This window comes from Nipponia nippon, unplaced genomic scaffold (assembly GCF_047370975.1).
Source record: "Nipponia nippon isolate SJK-2023a ecotype South Korea unplaced genomic scaffold, ASM4737097v1 scaffold_11, whole genome shotgun sequence".
NCBI classification, from domain to species: domain Eukaryota; kingdom Metazoa; phylum Chordata; class Aves; order Pelecaniformes; family Threskiornithidae; genus Nipponia; species Nipponia nippon.
Window position 1 is genome coordinate 13,759,328 of NW_028262302.1, and position 20,419 is coordinate 13,779,746.

At 41.0% G+C, this 20,419-nt stretch overlaps 1 protein-coding gene across 6 annotated transcripts in view; it reads right to left on the reverse strand.

Annotated features, from left to right (window-relative positions):
- Positions 1-3,515: 3,515 nt before the first annotated feature.
- TC2N (tandem C2 domains, nuclear) overlaps positions 3,516-20,419 on the reverse strand; it is a 52,313-nt gene continuing 35,409 nt past the window's right edge. For 3 of the 6 annotated variants that reach the window (XR_015702291.1, XR_015702290.1, XR_015702289.1), the window contains 3 exons: positions 19,926-20,111; positions 17,934-18,045; positions 17,468-17,583 (listed from right to left, as the gene is read on the reverse strand). The gene's annotated coding sequence lies outside the window, so the exon portion shown is untranslated. Of the gene's footprint in view, positions 7,167-7,258; positions 7,320-17,447; positions 17,584-17,933; positions 18,046-19,925; positions 20,112-20,419 lie in introns of those variants that run through there. The other 3 variants (XR_015702292.1, XR_015702294.1, XR_015702293.1) reach the window with 3 other exon arrangements.

Here is a 20,419-nt window from a genome sequence, read left to right on the forward strand (position 1 = left end):
AACCAGCTGTTTTGCACATGTGTATGTGAATTGTTGGAAGCGCAGGGCCATCATTTTTCCAAGTAACATGGAAACTCATTTTTTTCAGCAAATGAAATGGCATAGGTGAGCCATATTTTTAAACTGAACTTTTCTTGGACAGTCTAAATGAAAACTAATACCATCCTGACTGTACATTTTGTAACCTTAAATGGAGAGAGCTCCTTTTCAAGGAAAACCAGGAATTCATTCTGCCAAGTAGTATCAGCAATGGGGTGGAAGGCAAGACACTGGTTTCACAACCTTCTTGGCCACTGGGGTAAATCTGATCTAGCCTAACATAGTCTCTCCGTGTATCTCTTTTAGGAAGATAAGCTGGGCTGGTAAAGAGAAACACTTCCCAATCTCTGTCCATTCTGAGGTGGGTCAGAGTTGTGGTGAAATCTATGTGTTGCCAGCTCATCAGACAAATGCATCAGATGGCTCCTTACTTCAGTATGCTCCTTACCAAAGACTCTGTGGCCACCATAAATCCAGTTCTGTGAATTATGAGTCAAAAGAGGCTCCCTGCTACCAGCTTATTCATACCCTCTGCAATGAAGAAAGCAGCAGGTTCCCTCACCCGACTGAAGGTAGCAACATGCACTGAAATTGCCAAACTGATTTGAGAAGACCTATTTCCCTTGAAATCAACTATAAGAGGATATAGGGCTACTTCCTTACCTATTGGAATTGCTTTTGTTGTTCTGCAACTCGCCAATAGTGGTTGTCTCTGCTTTCAATTTTGGCAGCACCTAAAGTGGTGCTTGTATGATTCAGCGTAGTTCTCCATTTAAGAGGCTGGAGCAATTTGGTATGTCCACACAGCCTAGTGCTGCTCAGCACCAGTTCGAGACACCAGCTCAGATCCCAGGAGACACATAATCCCTGCGAGCGTGGAGGTGGGTTAAACAGTCCTGCTGCTGTGTGTTTTGGTGGCGATACCTGGTCCTGCCACCTCCGAACAGCATCAGCACTGGGACATCTGCACGGCCGTACCGGCTGCGCAGAGCACCGCAGATTCCAGTATGGCTCTTGCCCCGTTGTCAAATGATCAGTTTATGGGATAATAACGGTGTTAGAATAAATCAAACCCATTACTGTTTGTGTTTTTTCCCCCTAAAAAGGAAGGAACAGCTGAGGAGCTTGGGAAGAGCCTGGGAGAAGGCTCGGGTGTGTTGATGTGTGAGCATGGGCGTGCGAGCACAGGGACGAAGCCGGGGCTGAGGAAGGGGGCGGTTAGTTGCACTTCGAACTGACCGAAACGGGGGCGGGGAGGGGAATTCAATCTCCCTTCAAATCTCCCGATTTATCAGGTCTGCCATACGGTTTTCGGGCTGTTCTCCACAGTAGCCGCTGTGTGGCAGAAGAGATCAAGACTATGATTTTCTGAGGCGGGCAGCAGGGGAAGAGCGCAGCCCGCGGCCGCCAGCGTGGGACAGGCGCCATTTTGTCCGCCTGCGGTGGGCGGGCGGCTTGCGGGGACCCACGGGGCCGATGACAAGCACCGCTGGAGAAATAACAACCGCTAGCCGAGCAAGTGTGCCATTAGCTGACAGTTAATTACTTTTAACGGTGCGAAGGAATCCAGGTGAAGGCAGTTCGTTCAGTTCATGGGCAGAGCCAATAGCTGGCATGAGGTTTGCGGCCGAGGCCGGCGCGCCGCGGCCTGACTGCCCGCCACAGAGCGCTGTGGAGGCGGGCGGGGGCCCGGAGGAGCCGCCGAGGTGAAGGGCAGGGCCCTGGTGGAGCTGGTTCTGAGCAGAAGGAGCCGCTTGGACGTGGATGCGCAGGACGGCCAGGGAAAGAATCAAAAGTGAACTTAAAAATAATCCCCTCAACAGAAGACAATAAATAGAACTCCAGGGAGTTCCTGTTGGCACGACGAGGAAAATTAAATGGCTTTTCCCCTCTTAACAATCCAACATCCCTTAAAAGAAACAGAAAACTTGTCGATCCATATTCACAGCAGAGTAGGGAGCCCTATTTTTAGCAAATAGTAGATATTCTGAAAAACATGCTTTCAGAACATGACAATTACTAACAAAGTCACATTGAACTTAATACAAGACCTGAAAATAATACAGCAAGGTTAATGGGTGTTGTTCCTGCAAACTCAGGACAAAATTATAGTTTTAAAAATGACATTTTCATTTTAAATTTGATTTTCCAGGCGGTGCATAACAAGAAATCAAAATAAACCCTTTTGTTTTGGGTTGACTAAAATGTTTTCAATTCTACCCAAACCAAAATTATTTTCCATTTGTTTAGTTTGGCCACTGAACTGAAAAGCTAGTGTGTCATTATCCACACATAACAGCAAAAAAGACATCTTAAGGACAAACAGGGTTTTAATTAGCTCCACTTCAGTATTTAAGATTGATGCTGAATGGAATTACTGACAATACATATGTCCTGATTAGGAGTTTAAGTAAAAAATGTGATTTTTTTTTTTATGTTAATTTTGAATTAGATACTAAAAGCTTCAAAAGTGAGTCAGAGCCTCTTTGAAGTAATCATCACATACATAGAAAGAAAAGATGGTGCTGGCTCAGTGTACTTGTAGACCACAGAAATAAACAGGGGTGGGTAATACAAAATAGAAGACAAATATGATTGTCTATGATGTAATGTGGGTAATAAGCTACAGTCTCAGCACATTTGCTTAAGTATTGACAAACTAAAAGAAAAAACCAAAACAATCCAAACCTACATCTCTTAACTAAAGCCATTGTGTTAAAACACACTTCAGGCAATACCGGACTATGTTTAGAGAACCATGTTGAACATAACCATGGGAACAACTGATGTTGAAATCCCAGACCACTAAAAAAGCAAAAGCACAGAAACACCCACGTGGATTTACGAAAGTTTCAGGAGACACGATCCAAAATTTTAAGCAAATGTTTTTGATAGAAACTCATGAAAATTAAAAATTTAAGGAATGCAAATATAACTACACACTTCTTATTTGCTCATTGAGGGAATGTTTAGGATGTAATGGATCTGTGCCTTATACCTTGTTTGGAGAAGACTTCTGTCTTACAAACGTCTGCTACATTTCAATGGCCAAAATGTTTGTCTTCCATTTCTTATGGTACAGTCTTAGAGAACCATGATATTAGTCCTGAAAGGCAGCATGCGTATAGCCTGGCTTTTGTAAAACATGTAGAATGTATTTCCAGCATATGAGTGTGGGCATTAGTCTCAATGGGGCTACTTAACTTTCAAAAAAATTTGATTAAGCTGGCCTGATAGGATGACTACCTGCATAAAACTTAAGTCCCTCACTTTTACAAGCAACAACTTTGCACTGGTTACAGGTTAAACAGGTTTGCAACTAAACAGGAAAGAAGTACTGTAAGAAAGCTTAAATGTTGGTCAACTGAAGACACTATTGCTGCAAGAAATTACTATGACAAGACTGATCCTACTTCCTTGGACATCTGATCCTCTGGCTAAACTTCAAGAGAGAAGTTTGGGTGTACATGGAATGAGGAACCAGAATCCATCTGTCGATGGCCAAAGGAGTCATAAATGGCCAAATGGAACAAACAAAAGATCCTAGGGTGAGAAACAAAACCAAAGTTATTCAGATTTACTAAGTTCACAAAGACCTATTCATTCATGTGATCTTTTTACACGGTCCTATTAAACTGCTAGTCCTTTGAGACTGGTTTTCATTGTGCTCTGCAAAGTGAAAAACAGAGAGGCGCTTAATAAACAGTCATTGGTCTGTACCAGACTTCTGCTCATTTATTCAGCTATACCCCAATTTTGATACTGTAGAATTTGAAATACAATCTATGAGCTAGTGTAAAATCTACTATGAAAAAAAAAAAAGTAAAAAGAAATACCATTCTTATGATTGCAAAGATGATCATGGAAATATGAACCAAGTGTGTCAGCTTCCTCAGTCCATAGACAGCCAAAACCAGTAACACTAGGAGGGTGAACTTGACCTCTGCATCTCAGTGGGTTGTTTACATTTTTCCCTGTAGGTTTCAAAGTCGGTATTCGTGGCTGATCTCCCCTGTTGGTCGTTCTAAGAGATGTGTCTTTCAGGAGTTTGGATCCCAGGACAACCTGCTTCCTTTGATGAGCTACTTTCTTTGATTAGCTACTTAAGTTGCTTTTCAAAAGGCAGAATTGACAAAGCTTGATTTTATTTATGTTCTTGATGATAAGGTTGTTTCCTGGATCTTATCTTTCAGTAGCACCAGTTGAAATGTTGCTTCAAGTTAGCACTTTGAGCAGGGGCTCCAAGATCAGGTTTACACACCGAGCAGTTTTTTTTCCTGCAGACTCATATAAACATATTACCCAGTAGATACATTTCAGTCCATTGGCATGCTAGGCTTTCCTACTGTTTTCTCATAGAAATATCTTCCAACTCAAGTGTAATACAGGTTGTATATGTTGCTGCCTTGTCAGCAGCAACATCTGTCTGTTTGCCACTGCGTATCTGAGACACTGAGTTTATGGCTGATTAGAGCTGTATTTAACTGGGTTGGTTGTAAAATCTATACTTTGTTGTGAATTGTAGAACAGTTGTCAGCAACTGCAGGTGAAATTCTCGATCTTCATCACGGATGACACACTAACTAAGCAGGAAGCAATATAAGGGCTCATACAGATAAGAAATGAGCTATTTTCTCCTGAGAAATAGCTGTAGCTGTATCTAGGCTGAACGGAAGTAAAGTCAAAATGTGTTACTAAAGCACCTTTCATATCAGTCAGTCACAACGGGACATTTCTAGCTCCAGGCACTCCTAGTGGCCCCTTTGCATGCTTTTCTGATGGGTGCAAGTTTGCATTCCAAACAGGGTGATTAACTTAGTCATAAACCTCCTGCGTCAGCATGTTGATATGACCTTAATCCTTTCCCATGTTTACAGGTCATGGCAGTACTTTACCAGGGAGACTCCAAGCCCTACAATGTGATTAGTCTTTATACCACTCTGTGTATGTGCTACCTGAGCAGACTCTTCTGGGAGCATTTCTTTGCAGACTGGTTTGTCTCCAAGAACAAAGCACTGGGCATTGACCTGCCCTGGCCCTGTTATTTTAAGGGTGTGTGTGGTTTGTCTCCGTCTGGGGCTGGATGCATCCACAATTACCACGTACAGAGAAATAGTCTCACTGCAGTGATCTGTTTCACTGCCTGGGGAAAAAGACACTGATGGTTCAAGTGGGAACTAGCTTCCTCACTGGTTAATCATGTGTGTTTTCTGGTGATGTCCAGCTTTGCTGCTTCACAAAAGGGAGAAAGAAAAAAAAATCACAAGGAACCTCAGAAACCTCAAGGACCTCTGTCACTTCCGCACCTCAGCTGACCTCCAAGCCAAATGTTTCATACAGGCTGGCCCAAGTCTTCATCTGGGCCAGCAGGTTTTCAGAAACCTTCCAGCACCCAGTTGGGATCTGGTGATCCCACCTCACTTGCATTGTGAAATGTAAATGACACTATCAGAACTTCTAAGGTGCCCCATTACAAAAGCAGCAAACCCAGGGGCACTGAGGTAGAATTAAGATCCCATTTGCCTCTAAAGTACAAAGGATCTTGAGGTTAGCATCTCTGTTAAGTATCCAAACATCAGCATGTACTTGTGAAATAAATGAAAAGCTACAATTCTTGGAGGGATGGGCAAGAACTATCACTTCTTTTCCTATATACAGTACTCAGTGTCAAAACACATAAAGAAAGTTACTATTTTAGAAAGCCATTAAGCATTCACTAGGCATGGGAAATCTTCCTCAAACAGACGTACTGTTATGAATTACAACATTTATCAGCCTACTGTTGATACAGTTTACTGTAAGTCTGCTCTTTCAAAGTGAAACCATATGTTCAATGGGAAAGAGTGGATGTTAATGTAAATGGAGATAAGGCTGTTTATTAAGCTATGCTGATGGGTATTTTGCGGGTGAACTTTATTCTACAATATTGTTAAGGGTTATATAAATGCTAATTGGTATACACAAGCAAATTTATGGACACCGGGTATAACATGATTTAAGTTAACTGTCAGATGACAGTTCTGGAAGATAGTGGGACCAGTACTACCAGGTGCCAAACACCCACTACATCAAAACCTTGTATAGTTCCCATGTTTAGATATGTGAATAATGCTAGTTTCTGAGGAGCAAGGAGGAAGACAGGCTGATAGTAATTCTTTTCCACTGCTCTTGGAAATTTTATGTTGCAGAAAGGGTGTTGAATCTTGGAACACAAGAGGAAGTCACATTTCCAGCTATTCCGTAAGAGTTCCAAAAAGCTTGAGTCTAGAAAATGTCATCCTGCTGGGTCCTGGGAGCTGTAACTGAGGGTGCAGGCTTGGCTTGTGACTGTGTCTGTCAGTCTCCTGTCTTGTCGATTGCCTGCAGTGCTTCCTTGGAGTAGCAGTCTCCTTAAAGAGAGCAAGTCCTAAGAGACAACTAGGCATTTGAGCTACAACTCCCATGGGAAGGGATGGAAGTATTTCCAAAGTGAGGCTTTTCAGCTTTTGGCTAAAAGACTAGTTCGGAGTATTTAATTAGTTAATTTAAAAGAAAACAAGGTTTTCCCCAGAAAGCAGGCTTTTTGTTTAAAAATGTGCATTTAATAAAGATCTAATTTTCTGCCAGAACTGTTTCAACCAATGCTGGGAATTATATTCCCTGACAAAACTACTTGAAAATGGATTTCATAATGTAGAGTAAAATCCAGACAATTTTTTCCAGATGACTTTAGAGTGATGTTGTTATTATTCCTAAACTAAACATGATAAACCTAGGAAACTCGGAATTAAGGTTAATGAAAATCTAGCACATTAAAGATACGGAAAATACATTGTTTGAGCATGAAAATTACTTTAGTCTCTGCCATCTCATGCTGTAACTTGATAGTTATTAAAAAAAGTTATATTTGGTTTGATTTACTCCAGAGCATCTTAAAGCAGCCAGAGCGCACTGAACAATCAAATAGTTTTCAGAAATACTTGGTATTGCCAGAGTAGCACAAATGTCTAGCCAAGTTCAGCTCTACTGCTCATGTGTCAGCTGCCTGCTACCTTTTAGGCTTCTCTGTTCTTCCCTGGGCCTTACTCTGCACACAACTATCTTGCGGTCCTTCTACCAGTTTCTTCTACAGCTCCTTCTACAGGTACCTGCATAGAGATACAGGTACACATAAACCAAATGCATAAACTCACACACAGAGAGAAAAGCGTGCATCAGCTCTCTGCTACCCCATATTCACCTGGGCATGGCTTCTTCTGGAGTCTTCTGCTTCTTTCTCATTCCCTCCTTGTGGAATGTACCTGGTGCAATGAAGAGCTTGTTAAGAAGATACATAAAATTCATGCTGATTCTGTAATTTCATAATACAAGAGATATAACTATATTTTCCTTAGGAATAGCATAGCATTAGAAGTTACTTTTCAGAAGTAACTCTGTTGGTGTCAAAGGGCCATTATCCCCATAGAAAAGGTGGTCTGTTAAAATGGCTCCTACTCAGCATTCCAAGCGAGCGTAGGCACCACCTTCCTCAGTCTCATTGACAGAGTAAGACAAACACCTTCTTACAGCAGTTACTCAGCTGAAGTTACTTTCAACCACAAATCTGTCCAGAGTAACTGGAGGTGAAAGCTGTTTTCAAAGACGGCAGTTCTACTACAGGAGTTTTGATTTACTGTGAAATGAAAAACCCCAAACATTCAATTACAGTGTGTTTTTGCTCTGTCTTTTGACCTCCCTAGCCCTGTCTCCAGCGACTGAATGTGGTGAGGTGTAGTTAGTCCTTTCTACCCCACTTCCCATAGTATATTTTCAGTTCCATCAGTTCCATCTTTAAAATTCTTTTTTTGTTTTGTTTTGTTTGAATGGGATATAACATTTTAAAACCAAAGACTTGCAGGTTTGGGTGCAGTTCTCAGTGCTTCGCATGCAAACCTTGGAATCACTCATGGCCGTTGACTTTTTTATTTAAATAAATACTCATTCCAAGGCAGAAGGTCTGAGTAATTAGAAAGTAAACCTTTCAACAAGATCTACTGCATATTCATTTTCATCTGTAAAAACCTCCATTCATTATTTCTGCCATGATTTTTTTCATTGCTGTAACACAACCTATGCATTTTAAAAGCTTTTTGTGCCCAGAGCAAAACTCACAAAATCAGCTGAGCAGAGGTGAATCACAGGTGGTGTAAGAGCACCTAGCAATGCTGCACAACGTTGATAGCCACATTAAACAGCTTACGAAATGATTTAGAAGCTTATTAAGGCAAAGTATGGTTGTCATTGTTGGCCTTTGTCCAGAGCATACAGTTTATAGAAGTTAGGTATTCAGTATCAGCTAAAAATTCTTTGTTCATCAAACACGAAGAAAATATTTACTTAAGTTAGAAACTAAAGACAGAAAGGACGTGGGATTTTATGGCAGAATTGTTGCTGAAATTGATTTTTAAAAGTGTCTGTTCTATTCTGCTCTGCATCTGTGAGAGTATCCGGGGTTATTCATGAGGCAGGTGCTCAAATGATGTCACAGTTAATGTTTAGCATCATTTTCTCTCAGGTCAAATCCTTTCACACCCTTTTTAAACAAAAAGTTGGCATTAGACCACACGATATTGCAAAAGGAGTCAAGATTATATGCCATTCACACAATGTCATGTTGCCAACAGGAAGCTCTGTAAAAGAAAAAAAAATGGTTTCAGTGTGTGAATTAAGTGTAATAAAATACCATAATCAGAAAATCAGCATAGGACATAGTAGGCCCAGTCCTGTTATACCTGGACTCGTTTGAGAATCAGCAAAGAGCTGCTTGTGCGTCAAACTCTTAACAAATATGAGTGAACGCAGAAGGGCTTTGAAATTCAAAACGTGCTTAATCAATTTCATCTGGAAATACCGACTATACTATAAATGTGAATAGGTTGGGACTGAAATGTAAGCAAATTAATTTTAAAAGTCTCCAGTGGTGCTGCTTGAGTTCCCAACTATCTGTTACAGTAACTTTAGAGAAGATGAGGCAAAAGCTGCCATCCTAAACTTTGCCTCATGCGTGTGTCCCATTAACATAGAACGTGGGGTGTTTTTTAACGATGACCTTTTACATGTTAAGAAGTCAAAACACATTCAAGTTCAAAGCAGCCACCAGTTCAAGTTAAGGCAAATCCAGCTTTAAACCAAGAACTGAATACCTTTTCTTATTACCAGTGTTTTGTTCCACATTATTATATAGCTCTTCACTGCCACTAAATCCTTGCCATCCCCGTAGGCAGAAATACCAGATTCCAGCTGCTAAGTCAAAAAGAAAGTGGTGGTACCATGGCATGAGTCTTGGGGAAAAGAAACAAATTAAAAGCATTTTCACTGATTTCAGTATGGTCCTGCTTTTTTCCAGGAGAGAGAACTGGAACAAATTCCACCCCAGTTGGATACCACCATGATTTTATTGCAGGCATCTTTATCGTGTTTCATTAAATGTCACTGTTAACCACTAAACTGATGGAGGTGGGCTTGGACAGTGAAAATCACTAAGGGAGCTTCCCAGTTAAGATCAAACCAGCACTCTACTAAACCTTTTCAAGAGTACTTTATAAACCCCTACTTCTGGCTGGTGGCCTGACCAGGAACCCAGTGCGTACTTGACACACCCCTTGCAATGAAAGGCGCCCGAGGAATGCGCGATCAGGCCCCTGACGGGGGAAGTCAGTGAACCTTTGTTTTAGCTTTACGCTCACACCTGATGTAATGGAAAGCTTTTACAAAACAATGCCTATGGGATAGAATAGACAATAAGGAATTAATGGACTAAACATGTGATAGAGATGCTGTGTTCGCTGAAAGCTGTGCTTTATGGTAATACTAACATTAGATTTACCATGTGGACCATTACTGTATCAGAAATATGTATCTATCCAATGGGTGAATTATATAAGGTTATTTCCTTGTCATCAGTGAGGTGTGGGCTTCACATTCCCTTTGCAAAATTAAGTTTTTGTTAGCTTAATTCTGAGAACTGCCAAACTTTCATTAAAGGATTAAAAGGCCAGATGAAAAGAGATATTATTTTAATTTCACTAAAAACTTTTCGTATGTCATTTTTGGACTGCTGGTAAGAACTATTTTTTAAAGACTCTTCTGCAGGCCAGCAAACTAAAGAAGTAAATAAAACCACCTTTTCCTTCATCTTCAGCAATAATCAAACTTTTAAGATACACAAGTTACAACTGAGCACGTTCTTCTTGCTTCAGTATGTTATAGAGACATTAACATGTTGCTGGGCAGTCTGAAATGAAGCAGGTATTTTCTAGCTGAAACTTCCTTGTCTTCTGTGATGACATGAGTATTCAGTTCATCCCTAGCAGACATGGAGAACAGTTATTCTTTGTCCTCCTTTTCAACAAACTTTTGCATATTAGTATACCAGAATTTTATCTCCATGCTTTCTCTTTTCCCACTTAAACAACCCAGTACCTTTACTCTTTACTCACAAGTCAGATTTTCTTGTTCTTAATCTCATAGTTTCCTCTAAACTCTCTCCATTTTGTCTGTCTCTGTCTTGAAAGATGATCACTACAGCTCGATACCATCCCCCAGCTGGGGCTTTCCCAGCACCAAGTGAAGCAATGCATAGCTCTGTGTCATCTGTGCAAAACTCTTGGTCTCAGGATGGTATTTCCCTTTTTTGCAACAGTACTGTATTGCTGGTTCAGATATCTTTATTCTGAAGCACAAAATACCAGTTTCACCCTCTGAAAATGTGCACTGCACCATTTCTGCTTTCAGTACGAACCTCCAGAAATTACTGCACTATAGTTTTGCCTTTACTACCTCCTTCCTGTAAATTCCAACAGCAGGCTAATTTATTACAGACATCAGGAAATGTTTCACTGTTTTTGAATAAATGTAATTTGGGAGGCCTGCAATCTGCTTGGATAAACAGCAATTAAGCAATTAACCTCAGCACCCTGCAATATTATCCCCAACATGACTGCACGCTCAAAATTGAACGGAACACAAAGAATCAATGCCATCGTATCTTACCCCAGTGGCTGGGCTGGTGGTACCAAGACGTGCCGTCCTTTCTGTCAGAGAGTTGGCTGAGTCTATAGTGCCCCCAAACCTGACCTTACAAATATGATCCTGAGCTATGTCCCCTTTGCAGTTCACATTATTTTGCACCTTCTTTCTACATTTACACCCAGTATAACAAAAAGATCTGCTGCCGAAGCGCTGGACAGCCTTTTCTATGGAAGTACTCGGTACAGGCTCATGGGGACTCTGTCTGAAATGGAATGACTGCCAGCTTGGTATTCATAGAGAAAGATGCCAACTTCACTGAGGGAGATTATATGAATTCTGGCTTCTGGCAAAATGTCCTATTTAGCTGTGTGGGATTTGAAGACAGTGTCACCTTCTTTTTTGGCTGGCTTATTTCTACTCACAGTAACAAGCTCGCTCAACAACAGGACCACCTCTTAAAATGCTGCTGCCAAGACCATTTGCTTCCCAGTCTACGTGTCTCTCTCTCTCTCTCTCTCTCCCTCTCTGTGTTTGTAAATGCATGTATGATGCCAAGTAAGTGACAGGTCCCAGAAGCCCAGAATATCAGGGTTTTTCCTTTTTGCCATCTCTGGCTCTAACTGATGTCCAGGCAGTTGGATGCCAGTTTCCAACACAAACACAGTCCCGTTAGTTTCTCAGCCTTCACTCTGTGACTCTTGTTTAACAGCAGTCAGTAGCCAGTGTGGTTTCATGAGGACCACGTGCTTTACCCGTCACAACATGGCGCCCTGATCCTTTTCCCGTGATGAATTTCTTTGTGTTAGTAATGCCGCTGTCTTCATCTGTGCACAGGGTCCTGGCATGAGGAAACTCCTGTGTGGCTGTCCCATCTACTGCAGGTTTTGCATCTTCATCAAAATGCTGAGCGTTGTCCTAGCTTGTGCCATTTGCTGCAGCATGGGCAATCACCATGGTTTTTTTTCCTGTGACCTGACCTCTTCGTTAGTGTTGCATGCCTTTGTTTTTTAACCTTCTTTTCTTCTTTTACATGCATTCTGTCGTAGCCTTAGTAATTCTGCAGGACCTTCTGTGAGCTGGATGACTGCCACTGCTTTGCAAAGTCAAATGGTTTTATCACAAATAAATTGTAGAGTGTGTAGTGTCAGTTTCTTGTCTTAGTTTCCAGGTATGATCTGGTCTCTTCTTGGGGCTTCAACGAACTCCTCCAAATTGAAAGATTGTACTATACTTCACCTTCTCTTTCAAAAAACGTGCATTTAGTAATTTTCACTTTTACATGTAGTGCAGTCCTTATATTTCTGTAAGACGGTTTCACAGACAGCCTAAGTTAATCTCCATTAATTAGAAAATAGGTCTCCGTTAAGAAGTAGTAAAAGCCTCAAGCACCACATTGTCAGGTGTGCTCTCAGGAGGCTGCAGCACCCAAATGCAAGGCTTCCCGGATTTCCAGACTCCTATTTCCCTGGACTGCAACCTTTACGTGTTGCAGATTCAGAACCTTTCAGATTCCTGTTAGTGAAATATTTTTTAATGTTCCAATCTCAAAATTCCATCCTTGGAACTAAGATTTACTGCATAGCTCTCCTTGGCTATGTGCCTGTAGTACCTGTAAGGCTCGGCACTGCAGAACTCCTTAAGTCCTAAGGGGGGGTCGCTGGGCTAATTGTTTAGCGGATGCATTTCCAAGCATGCGTTGTTGGCTCCCCTGTAAAAGACTGAGGATCACAGAAACTAGAAATCCCTCTGCTGCACAAAAGCAGTTCATTGGAGTATTTGCAAGCTTATTATTAGATCCTATGTATTATGATTTAAGTCTCGTGACTGGCAACAGAGTTGGAGAACAAAGTCCTTTGATTTGGCACAAAATTCATGCAGCATGGGTAGCCGCCATTTACCATTTGATGCATCTCTGCTACGTCTCAAGCCTGACTCGAAAGGCTCACAGTCAAAAAAATAATCCCAATTTCATTCTTGTCTTTCCCACTGTTTCTTTTAACAGCTGCAGACACCTTCTGGGAGAAGGAGACACCCTTGGACTGAAAGCATCGCATTGTTTTGCACAGACTGTTGAACAACCTCAAACACTTACCTACTTTCAGGGATAATCAGCTAGGGTTGTATTTGAACTTGTTAGAACTACAACTCAGTAATCAGTTCTGCATCCTTCAAGACCTACCCTTCCTGTAAACGCTTTGCCATTTTTGCTTCTGACAACTTACATAATTTTTATTTGGCGTACTGCAGATAAACAGGCAATACAATATTAAAATGAAACCAAAATTCAGATTTTAGATCAAATTCCATCAAAAAAAGAAGTTATTAAACATCCTCTGCAGAAAACCAGTTATTGAATGAATACTGCATGAAGGAAATTCAGCCTCACTCAAAGTAAATATGGCCAATTTATTTGCATTGCCCAAAGTCAGAAATGCAGGAGCTCAAATGAAGAAAAAGCAAATGTCTGAAAAAATCATTGCCGTTTTAACTCTTTGAGTTATTTAGTAACATAGGTAAGGCCATATAATAATATATTTTGATTAATAAGCAATATATATTTTATAATACTATATTTTAATTAATAAGCCATACCTTTTATGTATTTATTGATTTAGGTCTCTTCTGTAAGGTAAGAAAGAATTATCTCTGTTGCATCACATGAAGAAACAGATTTGGTGTCAAAGACTTGAATTAGTCCATTTTTTTCTGAGTTCAGTATCTTAACCTTTTCTATTAGGGTAAAAGTGGCTTGCCACTTGCAGCTCACAGGCAGCTAGTTCAGAGAACATTAAAGCAGCTTATTGGACTTGTTGACAAGGATCACAGTAAATATTCTTGCCCTCTACCTCCCTCTTCCCTGCCACATCAAGAAAGCCTATTTAGTAAGACAGATACAAATGGATAAGGCTTATTAGTTGACCATGAAGCTGTATTTTAATCAGGAAACACTAAAACTGAGAAAGCAAATCATGGATCTCCAGGGATGTGAAAGGCCATGCAGAATAACTCTGCATCAGTCCAGGCTATAGGTGAGGGTTCTTCTTTCCCATTTTCACGTGAGCTGCTGAAAGTGTATTTCCAGCCCTGTACACTTTTCTGATCCCCCAATGCAGCCTACTGAAGCTTTCCTAGGGATGAACAGCACAGTCACAATCTTCCTAATTTTTAGCAGAAGACTGTAGTTCCTGTGGCTTGCATGTCCAGACCCCCAGCTAAGATGAGCTGGCTCAGATCTACCAGTGCACAGTCCAGTTTACATTGCACCAGCTGAGGATCTGCGCCTGAATATTGGATCCATGGCTTGTTCTGCCAAAATTCCTGCTGAAGTGTTGATGCAGTTGGCATGGCTGATGATATGCTCATTGCTTTTGTTGACCAGGCTAGTGCTTTGATCTGTTCATACAGAGGGACATTTGCAAACAGATTTGACATACATTTCTAACGCACAGGAGAAGGTTGTGATTCCGATGGCCTTCCAGGGGCTGATTAAAGGAAGTAAAACAGCTGGGTGTGTTTGAAGATGCTTTGTCTCTTAGGCAACTAAGAGAGGTGCAGGCAGGGAAAGGGAATGAAGCGCTGATGAAATAAAGTAGCTGAGAACAAGTGGGTGCCAGAAATGCCACTCAGTTCAACTAGAATATCAGTACCTGCTGTATTTTTCAAAAAGGGTATTTGTAGGATTTTTACTCCCACAGCAAGGAAGTGTTGCTAGACAGAGAATACTGAATCCACACTGATGTTACATTTCCTTCTCTATGAATTTTGGCATTACATGCAGAGTTAATACCAGAAATCACATTGTGGTACACTTTTGAATCCACCAGACTTAAGGCTTTAATTTATACAGACAATGCAATTTGTCTACACTAAAGTATGGTAATCAGCAGGGTTGCATTTGGTCTACAAAATGTGTAATGTGGAGAGACAACAAAGTCTAACAAATCACAGCAAAGGACGAGAGCCTCAGAGATCCTCTTCTACGCCCAAGATCTACTTCACCTTAGCACAAGAGCTTGGTTGAAGTGCCCTAACATCACCAAGACACTACTTCCTTGCCTTTGAAATTAGGGGAGTGTATTAATCCTGATTTTTGGAGCCCTCTCTCTCTGTATTTATCCAGTTTTCCTTACTTTTCTTTCATGGGCATTCTGACCCACTTTTTTCCTCACACAGGCTTATCACCTTGAGGCAGGCACATTAATCACAAATGCAGATTTGATTGTCACAGTTTCATCCAGAATTCCTTGGGCTTATCTGTCCTGCTCTTAAAAAAAACCCCAAAACTCCAAAACTTTTGACTTGAGTCATCATCCAATCATCCAGTTCTTTGGGGATGTTTGTGCAGTAAATCCTGATCCACAGACTCGCAACTCTCAATAAGGTATGTGCTCCAAAAGCAAGTCAGACCACCTGAAACTAAGCAGATTCCATTGCTGAATTTTTTTGATGTTCTGCCCAAGTCACAGGGTAGATCTGAAAACAATGGTCAGAAATCTCAGATCCTGATCCCAAGGTTCAGGACAGTTTGTAACTGCCAGAGTCAGCGCCCTGCCAGTGGAACACGGAACTTTTCAACCTCAGCACCTACTTAAATACAGCAAGGCGAGTGGTTTAAAAAAGGCATCAATATTGCCTGTGAGCTTTAATGGAGTCCTAATTAGATATACGTGCTGGAGATTAGAAGGGGACTTGATGTCTGCTGCTACTGGTTATTTTATTATCTAAAAAATGAAGCTTTTAAAGCATTTCTTCATACTAACCTTAATTAAACCTCTGCTTCTGCTTTTAGTCAATGGTAATTTCAAGGTACATCAAAACTCTCTTCACCCAGATCTTTAAAACTGCATTACTGTGAAACCCCAGCAAGTGGCCAGCTCTATAGCATACTGCTCTGAAATACCCATACTTCAACAAATGTGTCTTCAGAGAAACTGCTTCAGCTGCCTTGAGAACTAGTATTGCTGGAATCATGATCAGCAATGATCTGAAAAGCTTCTCTGGCCTGTGGCAGAACAGAGGAAAACACAGCTGAGCCCCAGGGTCCTGAAGCAGCATAGCTTGTTTTCTCTCATTCTCTCCAAGGCCCACAGTAATTTTTGAGCCCATTAGTCACTGCAGCCAAATTTGACTGATGGTGGAGATGTCACAGATAGATAATTCTGTTTCCAGGGGCTTCAAGAAAACCCAGCAACATTCAGGTAGACAAGGGAGAGCCAGCTCCCAGTTTCCCAGGTGAAGGAAGAGCTGTCACAAGCTCACCTCGTATTAGAAGTCAGAGAATCCATCTGGGAGAGAAACTCTGCAACTACCTGATGTGCAGCAAAAAGATTCAAGAAGGTCTACCCCGATTTGCACACCAAAGTCAATATCAGCCGCAAGGGATGAATCCATAGGAAAATCAGGCATAATTAGGTCTAGAGCTCAAAGGTCAATGAACACAGCAGAATGAGGCATTATTTAAATAAAAGAAGATGAATTCAGTCTCATGCCAGCGAAGTACTGAAAGAACCTAAGCAAATATCTAAATGCGTAATCATCTAAAGTCACGTCAAATAAAAGCTTTGTCAATAGTTACAGGCACGTTACATTGCTTTGAAAAACAATGTTTTGAAAAACAGAAGTGCTGCTTTTATTTTACCTCCTTCACTACCTGCCCTTAACAATCCCCCACCCAACCCGTCCCTACTGCAGGAAAGGGGGCAGATAAGCGTGTATAGTTCCACCTCCACGTCTGAAGGACTAATGAATGCCAACGCAGAGGAGACCCAGCCCTGTTTTGGGTGTACATGCCATTTTCTTTGCTGCTATGTATCACAAACTAAGAATTCACTCCTCTCCTATGACAAGTGACAAAGCTTGGCTATATTTAAAACTAACAAGTACATTCCTATGACTGTTTCTTCTTTTTCAAAGACTCCCAAGATCTTTCAGTCAGTGCTCTGCTTCATAGAAATCTATGAACCATACCATCCCTCCTATGGAAAATTTCCCTATTTAGCTGCTCCATAGCTCCAGAGAGTTTTGCAAGGTAAGGATAAAAAGTACAATATGACAACCCCTCCCTTTGGGCATCTGGCAAGGGATTCCAGTCCCCAGGCTAATAAGCGTTTCCCAGATCATATAAACAGGAGGTACAAGCGCCCCTCCACCTGGAGGTGAAGCTTTTCATGACTCTTCCTCGAGCCTTCCTCTTCGTCTCACAGCACAGATAATGTCAGTCAAACAACCATACTGTCCTTGAGGGTGAGAAGCACGAACAGCTTGCTCCTTCTCATCACCCAAAATGATCTAAGGTAATTTTTGGAGGAGGAGAAAGGCAAGTGAAGGTACACATAAGAAGTTACAACCGATTCGTCCCATTGTTATATTCGATGGTGGTAGACAACACAGAAATTCAGGGAGCCCCAAAAGAACCATACCATCAAAGCTGTGAGCAAAGGTAGCTCAGAAATGCAGAGCATCAGATATGATCCAAGCCCTAGGATCGAAAGCGTTCTGCTTGTAGCAAGTTCCTTAAACAGCAAAAGTAGGACATGCGTAATGCTGGTCCCAATCCTAGATAAAGGAAAAGGGAAACATTACTAGAAAAGCAGAAAGTTAATGGCACAAAGCAGACATCATTTAAAGACTTGTTTATGCTAAGGTAGAAGAAGAGCAGTCTACAGGCAAATAAAAGGAAGGAAAAAGTTGCACAGTCAGAAATATGGGGAAAAAAAATCAGTATAGAGGATTTGTTTCAAAGCCACTGAAATCTATGGGAAGAATTGCATTATATTTAAAAGATACAGATTCACTTTCAATGAAATTCAGTTTCTACAGAAACCTCACTGTGAACAGATTTTTATCTATTTTAAAAATATAAAAAAAATTAAGCTGCATGTAACCTTTTGTTAGCTAAATCATACCATCACAATGCTGAAATAACTGAAACAGCTTTGAAGACTGGTTGCTTCTGCTGAATGCAATGGGAGTTTTGCCATAGATTGTGAGAGATGATGGCCTGTCCCTCGGTGCAAGCTACAGAAAAGAATATAAATCTGCTGGAGCAGTGTTTGTGGAACATGGTGCTGATTTTAGTGATGGCTTTTTCCATGCACCAAGCATGAGATCATGTTCAGGGCTGTATTTACATGGTGATGTAATTTTACAGCAGAAGCTGGAAAAACAAGGAGGGTATATCATGTCCAGCGTGATTTATGCCAAGCTTTCCACAACTATGCAGCCTCCCTCCCATGTCATACATATGTTGGCAGGATGAAAGTAAGAACTGGGACAACCCTGCCCCCAATTTCTAGACAACCTTATGCTTTGGCTGCAAAATCAACTCATAACTCAAAAAGCAACCGCCATCGGGCAGACAGTTTTCAAGTCAAACAGCATATGTGCTTAATTGAATGCTTACAAAATTACCTTTTGTTTTATACAAATGTCCTGCCAACAAAAGAACAAACCAGGGATGTCTAATGGATTTAGCAATATGGCACTATTTATGTTGTGATCACGGAAGACGGGATACTCAAATACAATACAATTATTTTCCAAGTAACGTTTTATGATAATGTGGTTTACAAACTGTTACACCCACTCATCTTTTGAGGTAGAATCTTATTTTTTTTTTCCTTAAAAGGAATGCCATGCCATGCCATTGAGATGTAAAGACTCGAAAAGTAAATTTGGTGGCCTCGTTTACATACAGAATGCTATTAGTCATAAATAAATAAACAAACTTAAAATGGAATTGTTTGATTAACCAGTGAAATTATATACACACATTCTGGAAAATCTGATTAAGTTTAGTTTATGGTTGGTTTCTAACTAAGCAGGCACAGATCTCTGTATGAATAACATTTTAATGTAGATCATAACTGTTGTGCCAGTTAGTCTACATCCATTTTGGAGTTGATGGAAAGAAAAGTGGTGCAGCTTCTGAACCTCTGCTGCTTTCATCAAAATTGTTATAAGCTAGGAAGCCGAGTGAGTCACTAACTAGAAGCAACAGCAAATCCAACTATAAACCATGTGTGCCTTATACCTACAAATTAAGTGAACTGACAAAACAGCTTTCATAACAGTATTTTCAATGACAGTAAACTTGGATGCAACAATCAAAATAGTGGCTGAACATGCATTAAAGGGACAACATACAGCTGTCACCATTAGTAGAGTGCTCCGAGACACCTTTTTTCCTTCTTCTTGCATGTATCCTGGAGTACATAAAGTTCCTTGCTAATTTATGTCATGGATTGGTCTTCAAATGATGTATCATTTTCCTTTTCTGGAAAACTGCCTTAGTCTCAAATAAGCCAGGAGCTGAATTTGGAGGAGCCAACGTCTCACATGCATTTATAGTGAGGCAGTCACTAAGCAGTAAAGCAAAATATTCTGCACTTAAAAGGCAAGACATCTCAGGTGATTTCTAGCTGGCCTTGCAAGACATTCAAATGGAAATAACACCTGCTGGAACACCCCATTTTAAAGCCAGTTGTACTCTGGGACTGCTGCTAGGAACATGCATGTATCCCCTTGTCTCGTGTTTTTTCTTCAGGACCGTTGTCTAACATAACACCCATACTGATAAGCTCTAGACCCAATGAATCATCAATGAAAAACGCTTTATGTGACAGCTAGTAAGTTTGTCTAACTGACTGATCCTACTACACCATAAATTATCTTCCATCTTTAACAATTCTGTTCAAGAGTCAGTCAGTGTGTATGCACCCCAGTGTCTTCTCAACGTGCATTAATCTACAAAGACTTTTCCTTCCAGCCATTTTCCATTCCCGTACATCCTCTGCAACACCTCTTACGCACGTAACCTCACATAATTAACTCACTGACAGCCCCCATCCTCCAAAACAGTTTCATACTGTAAGAAATCCTCCAGACAACCTCTTTACCTGGGGCAGGCATCCTCAGAAGCACCAAATCAGGCATTATTATGAGGACTGGACTATTATTTCAGGTGATGATGGGTTATTCGAAGCACAACCTTGGTCTGCTTGCCAGGTAAATGCTGATGCAATGAATAGGCACTTCTTGGTTCTTGAGCTGGGCAGGTCCCTCTCCATCCCTAGATGACTTTCCTGAGTAGTGAAAGCAAAGAGAATTCCTGGTTTCCTCCCAGGATCTTGGGAGCCAGTAATTAGGACACAAGTAGGACACAGCAGTTTAAAAAAAAAAAAAAAAAATCCCAAACAGTGCAACATAACTTTCTTTTCCTCATCATCTTATTGCAGCAGAGTATTGCCTGTTTCCCTCTCTACCCCACTACGTACGACAAGGCTGGAGCGCACACAGAGACGGACATCCCAATGCTCCGCTCTCATGCTCTCAGTAATGGAGTGTGCATTGAGTCAGCTGAGACTGGTAACACGCAGAGCCAAATTTTGTG